The sequence below is a fragment of the Siphateles boraxobius genome, unplaced genomic scaffold, assembly GCF_051911475.1.
Source record: "Siphateles boraxobius isolate OS27281-9 unplaced genomic scaffold, OSU_SipBor_1 438, whole genome shotgun sequence".
In the NCBI taxonomy this organism is placed as follows: Eukaryota; Metazoa; Chordata; class Actinopteri; order Cypriniformes; family Leuciscidae; genus Siphateles; species Siphateles boraxobius.
The window spans coordinates 5,001-11,171 of record NW_027509073.1 but is presented as its reverse complement, the minus strand read 5'-3'; positions in this window follow the sequence as shown (position 1 = coordinate 11,171).

The following is a 6,171-nucleotide window of genomic DNA, read 5'->3' as shown; positions in this document are numbered from 1 at the left end:
GAGGAGACAAGCTCTTACAAATGACAGAGTCCACGATGTTGCTGTGGTCTGAAAGCTCCAGGGCCTTCAAGGCAGTGGACCAAGCCGGAGAGGTTGCACTCTGGCTGGGTGAGCGAGTTCAATCTCCGCCAAGGTGGAGCTCTTAAAACCATGAAACCTCCAGGAAAAGACGGGCTGATTTTCCTCTAATGTCCATCCCAGGGTGGGTGCATCTCTCCTGGACACGAATAAAGCCCAAAGCCCATGGAGAAAATGACCCTGAAGCCAAGCTCTCGAAAATGACAAAGTCCAAAAAGTTGCGGTGCGTTCAGAGCTCCATGCTCTAAGACCTCATTGGCCGACCCAGGGAGGGTGCACCGTCCTGGGCAAGAGTCAGATTCGCCCGCCCTCCCTGGAGCTCCGTGTGGAGCAAAGACGGTCTTAATACGTCCCTTCGGGCTTCTGTAGAGGAGACAAGCTCTTACAAATGACAGAGTCCACGATGTTGCTGTGGTCTGAAAGCTCCAGGGCCTTCAAGGCAGTGGACCAAGCCGGAGAGGTTGCACTCTGGCTGGGTGAGCGAGTTCAATCTCCGCCAAGGTGGAGCTCTTAAAACCATGAAACCTCCAGGAAAAGACGGGCTGATTTTCCTCTAATGTCCATCCCAGGGTGGGTGCATCTCTCCTGGACACGAATAAAGCCCAAAGCCCATGGAGAAAATGACCCTGAAGCCAAGCTCTCGAAAATGACAAAGTCCAAAAAGTTGCGGTGCGTTCAGAGCTCCATGCTCTAAGACCTCATTGGCCGACCCAGGGAGGGTGCACCGTCCTAGGCAAGAGTCAGATTCGCCCGCCCTCCCTGGAGCTCCGTGTGGAGCAAAGACGGTCTTAAAACGTCCCTTCGGGCTTCTGTAGAGGAGACAAGCTCTTACAAATGACAGAGTCCACGATGTTGCTGTGGTCTGAAAGCTCCAGGGCCTTCAAGGCAGTGGACCAAGCCGGAGAGGTTGCACTCTGGCTGGGTGAGCGAGTTAAATCTCCGCCAAGGTGGAGCTCTTAAAACCATGAAACCTCCAGGAAAAGACGGGCTGATTTTCCTCTGATGTCCATCCCAGGGTGGGTGCATCTCTCCTGGGCACGAATAAAGCTCAAACGCCCACGGTGGAATGCCGAGCTTTAAAAATGACAGAGTCCACGATGTTGCTGTGGACTGAAAGCTCCAGGGCCTTCAAGGCAGTGGACCAAGCCGGAGAGGTTGCACTCTGGCTGGGTGAGCGAGTTCAATCTCCGCCACGGTGGAGCTCTTAAATACATGAAACCTCCAGGAAAAGTCGGGCCCGTTCTTCTGAAAAAGTCCTTCCCAGGCAAAGCGCACCTCTCCTGGGCACGAATAAAGCCCAAAGCCCATGGAGAAAATGACCCTGAAACCAAGCTCTTGAAAATGACAAAGTCCAAAAAAGTTGCGGTGCGTTCAGAGCTCCATGCTCTCGGACCTCACTGGGAAGCCCAGGGAGGGTGGACCGTCCTGGGCCAGAGTCATATTCGCCCGCCCTCCCTGGAGCTCATATTGGAGCAAAGACGGTCCTAAAACGGCCCTTCGGGCTTCTGTGGAGGAGACAAGCTCTTACAAATGACAGAGTCCACGATGTTGCTGTGGTCTCAAAGCTCCAGGGCCTTCAAGGCAGTGGACCAAGCCGGAGAGGCTGCACTCTGGCTGGGTGAGCGAGTTCAATCTCCGCCACGGCGGAGCTCTTAAAAACATGAAACCTCCAGGAAAAGACGGGCCCGTTCTTCTGAAAAAGTCCATCCCAGGCAAAGCGCACCTCTCCCGGGCACGAATAAAGCCCAAAGCCCGTGGAGAAAATGACCCTGAAGCCAAGCTCTTGAAAATGACAAAGTCCAAAAAAGTTGCGGTGCGTTCAGAGCTCCATGCTCTACGACCTCATTGGCCGTCCCAGGGAGGGTGCACCGTCCTGGGCAAGAGTCAGATTCCCCCGCCCTCCCTGGAGCTCTGTGTGGAGCAAAGACGGTCCTAAAACGTCCCTTCAGGCTTTTGTAGAGGAGGTGGAGAAGCCTTCCTGGGCACGAAGCAAGCTCAAACGCCCATGGCGGGCTTGACTCTGGAGTCAAATTCGAAAAAAATTGACCGAGTCCAAAAAGTTGCTGTGGGTTCAAAGCTCCATGCTCTACGACCTCCCTGGCTAGCCCAGGGAGGGTGCACCGTCCTGGGCCAGAGTCAGATTCGCCCGCCACCCGCTGGAGCTCCATCTGGAGAAAAGACGGTCCTGAAACGGACCTTCGGGGCTTTATCGGGGAAGGGAAGTAGAGCGGTGGAGGGCACGCACAACCCATGAACAGACCGTCGTGAGCCCCGCTCGGAGTCTCTCTGCGTGGGTATAAAAATACAGATTACACAGTGCGCTCGGTGGAGCTCTGGAAGTCCTGGTGGGAGACGGCCCCCAGGGGAAAAAAAAGCCCGGCCGGGGTGTGCTCTGGCTGGGGAGAGAAAGAATTCAATCTCCACCGCGGGGGTGGATCACTGCATGTACGAAACATCCAGGAAAATGACGGCTGCTGGTTTACTTCTCTAAGTGCTTCCCAGGAAGGGTGCAGCCTTCCTGGGCACGAATCGAATCCAAAGCCCCCATGGCGGGCATGACTCTGGAGTCAAAAGGTTGCTGTGGGTTCAGAGCTTCCATGGTATCAGACCTTTCTGGCCATCCCAGGGAGGGTGCGCCGTCCTGGTTCAGATTCAGATTCGCCCCCAACCCCTGGAGCTCCTTCTGGAGAAAAGATGGTCCTGAAACGGACCTTGGGGTCTTTATCGGGGAGGGGAAGTAATGCGGTGGAGGGCACACAGAACCCATTAACAGACCTCCGTGAGCCCCCCGCTCAGAGTCTCTCTGCTTGGGTATAAAAATCCAGATTACACAGTGCGCACGGTGGAGCTCTGGAAGTCCTGGTGGGACCCCCAGGGAAAAAAAATAAAAGCCCGGCCGGGGTACGCTCTGACTGGGGAGAGAAATAATTCAATCTCCAACCGCGGCGGTGGATCTCTGCATGTACGAAACCTCCAGGAAAATGACGGCTGCTGGTTTTCTTCTCTAAATGCATCCCAGGAAGGGTGCAGACTTCCTGGGCACAAATCAAGCTCAAAGTCCCCTTGGCGGGCCTGACTCTGGAGTCAAATTTGAAAAATTGACAGAGTCCAAAATGTTGCCGTGTGATCAGAGCTCCACGATCTCAGAACCTCCCTGGCCATCCCAGGGAGGGTGCGCCGTCCTGGGTCAGATTCAGATTCGCTCCCCACCCCTGGAGCTCCTTCTGGAGAAAAGACGGTCTTAAAACGGACCTTGGGGTCTTTATCGGGAAGGGGAAGTAGTGCGGTGGAGGGCACACAGAACCCATTAACAGACCTCCGTGAGCCCCCCGCTCAGAGTCTCTCTGCTTGGGTATAAAAATCCAGATTACACAGTGCGCACGGTGGAGCTCTGGAAGTCCTGGTGGGACCCCCAGGGAAAAAAATAAAAGCCCGGCCGGGGTACGCTCTGACTGGGGAGAGAAATAATTCAATCTCCACCGCGGCGGTGGATCTCTGCATGTACGAAACCTCCAGGAAAATGACGGCTGCTGGTTTTCTTCCCTAACTGCATCCCAGGAAGGGTGCAGACTTCCTGGGCACTAATCAAGCTCAAAGTCCCCTTGGCGGGCCTGACTCTGGAGTCAAATTTGAAAAATTGACAAGAGTCCAAAATGTTGCCGTGTGATCAGAGCTCCACGATCTCAGAACCTCCCTGGCCATCCCAGGGAGGGTGCGCCGTCCTGGGTCAGATTCAGATTCGCTCCACACCCCTGGAGCTCCTTCTGGAGAAAAGACGGTCCTAAAACGGACCTTGGGGTCTTTATCGGGAGAGGGGAAGTAGTGCGGTGGAGGGCACACAGAACCCATTAACAGACCACCATGAGCCCCCCGCTCAGAGTCTCTCTGCTTGGGTATAAAATCCAGATTACACAGTGCGCGCGGTGGAGCTCTGGAAGTCCTGGTGGGAGAGGGCCCCCAGGAAAAAAAAAAAGCCCGGTCATGTTGCGCTGGGGAGAGAAAGAATTCAATCACCACCGCGGCGGTGGATCTCTGCATGTACGAAACCTCCAGGAAAATGACGGCTGCTGGTTTTCTTCTCTAACTGCATCCCAGGAAGGGTGCAGACTTCCTGGGCACGAATCAAGCTCAAAGTCCCCTTGGCGGGCCTGACTCTGGAGTCAAATTTGAAAAAGTGAGAACCGTGGTGGTCAGACCGGGTTGGGAAACGATCTGACCCAGCCCAGATAAAGTGCACTCTGTGCGGGCGAGACTTCCAGGAAACGCGCGGGTCTGGTTTGGACACCCAGACTCTCCTCGGACAAGGTAACGGTAGACGGGCGCCTCCGGGTTGCCTGGGGCCCGGAGGGGTGCACCCTCTCCTTCGGGCCGTCGCTGTCAGGGTTGACTGGTCGATTGGAACTTTGGACGCGCCTGGGGACGGCCCCTGCCCGGTCGCGAGACCGCTATGGGCAGCTTGCTCCTCCCCGCTTTGCGCGTCGACTCGAGACGCGGCCTCCCTCCGGGGAAAGCAGGCCGCGTCGACCTCGGGAGACTCAGATGGCCCGTCTGAAAACGGATGTCCGCAGCGGTGACGTCGGGACCGTCGTCAGGCTTTGACGGTTGGCGGGGTTTCGTTGGGGGCCCCCCATCACGGCACAGAGCCTGACTTCGCCCCGCGCCTCCCACCCGCTTTGAAAAGCACCCTTCCCCGTTACGGCCTCGATCCAGAGGCCTACCACCCCCCCGCCCTCACGGGCGGACGGTTCCTCACGCGCCCTATGAGCGGCCGTGCCGCCTCGAGCCCAGGCCCGAGCGGAGCGAGACCCGTGTGTAGGAAACCCGCGCGTCGCAGGTTCGTCCGTCCCGGGGCTCCTTTGATCCCGGGCTAAAACAAAAACCATATGCTTGTCGAACCGTCGGTCTGGGTAAACGGCAAAACGACTCCAGGGGCTTGAGACACCCCTGGAGCGACGGAGGAAGGTGCACCTCCGAAAGAAAAATGAAATTACGGACAGTGTCCGATCGAATGAGGTCCACGGAACAGAGAACCGTGGTGGTCAGACCGGGTGGGGAAGCGGTCTGGCTCAGCCCAGATAAAATGCACTCTGTGCGGGCGAGACTTCCAGTAAACGCGGGGGCTGGTTTGGACACCCAGACTCACCGCCGGTGCCCTGGGCGTGCATCCAGTGTGTGAAGGTGCACCGTCCTGGGCGAGCAGAGGGTGAAAGACACACAACACTCCTCGTAAGAAAATGGACAGTGTCCAAGATCTTGCATGCAAACGAGAGCCCTGTGCTCGCAGACCCGACCGTGGCCTGCTCAAAGTCAGATCCGTACGCTTGATGGCGCTCCTGCTGGAGCAAAGACGGTCCGAACACGGACGCTAGGGGTGTTGTAGAGGAGGTGGGGGACCGTCGCCACACTCTTCTCGGACAAGGTTAACGGAAGACGGGCGCCTCCGGGTTGCCTGGGGCCCGGAGGGGCGCACCCTCTCCTTCGGGCCGTCACTGTCAGGGTTGCCTGGTCGATTGGAACTTTGGACGCGCCTGGGGACGGCCCCTGCCCGGTCGCGAGACCGCTTTGGGCAGCTTGCTCCTCCCCGCTCTGCGCGTCGACGCTAGACGCGGCCTCCCTCCGGGGAAAGCAGGCCGTGTCGACTCTCGGGAGACTCAGATGGCCCGTCTGAAACGAATGTCCGCGACGGCGGCGGCGGACGCGGGCGCGTGGAATTCGGAATCGGACGGTCGGGGTGGCCGACACCCCCCGGTCCAGTCTTCGAGCCCGACCTTCGCCCCGCTCCTCCCCGCCCGAAAAGCACCTTTCCCGGTTACGGCCTTGATCCAGAGGCCTCCCACCCTGGCCCCGCCTGACGGACGGTTCCTCACGCGCCCTATGAGCGGCCGTGCCGCCTCGAGCCCCAGGGCCGAGCGGAGCGAGACCCGTGTGTAGGAAACCCGCGCGTGGTGGTTCGCCGTCCGGGGTCGATCCCGAGGTAAAAAAAAAAAAAAAGTACCATACGCTTGTCGGTCTGGGTAAAGGGCGGAACGACTCCGGGGGCTTGACTCACCCCTGGAGCGACGGAGGAAGGTGCACCTCCGAAAACTTTTTGAA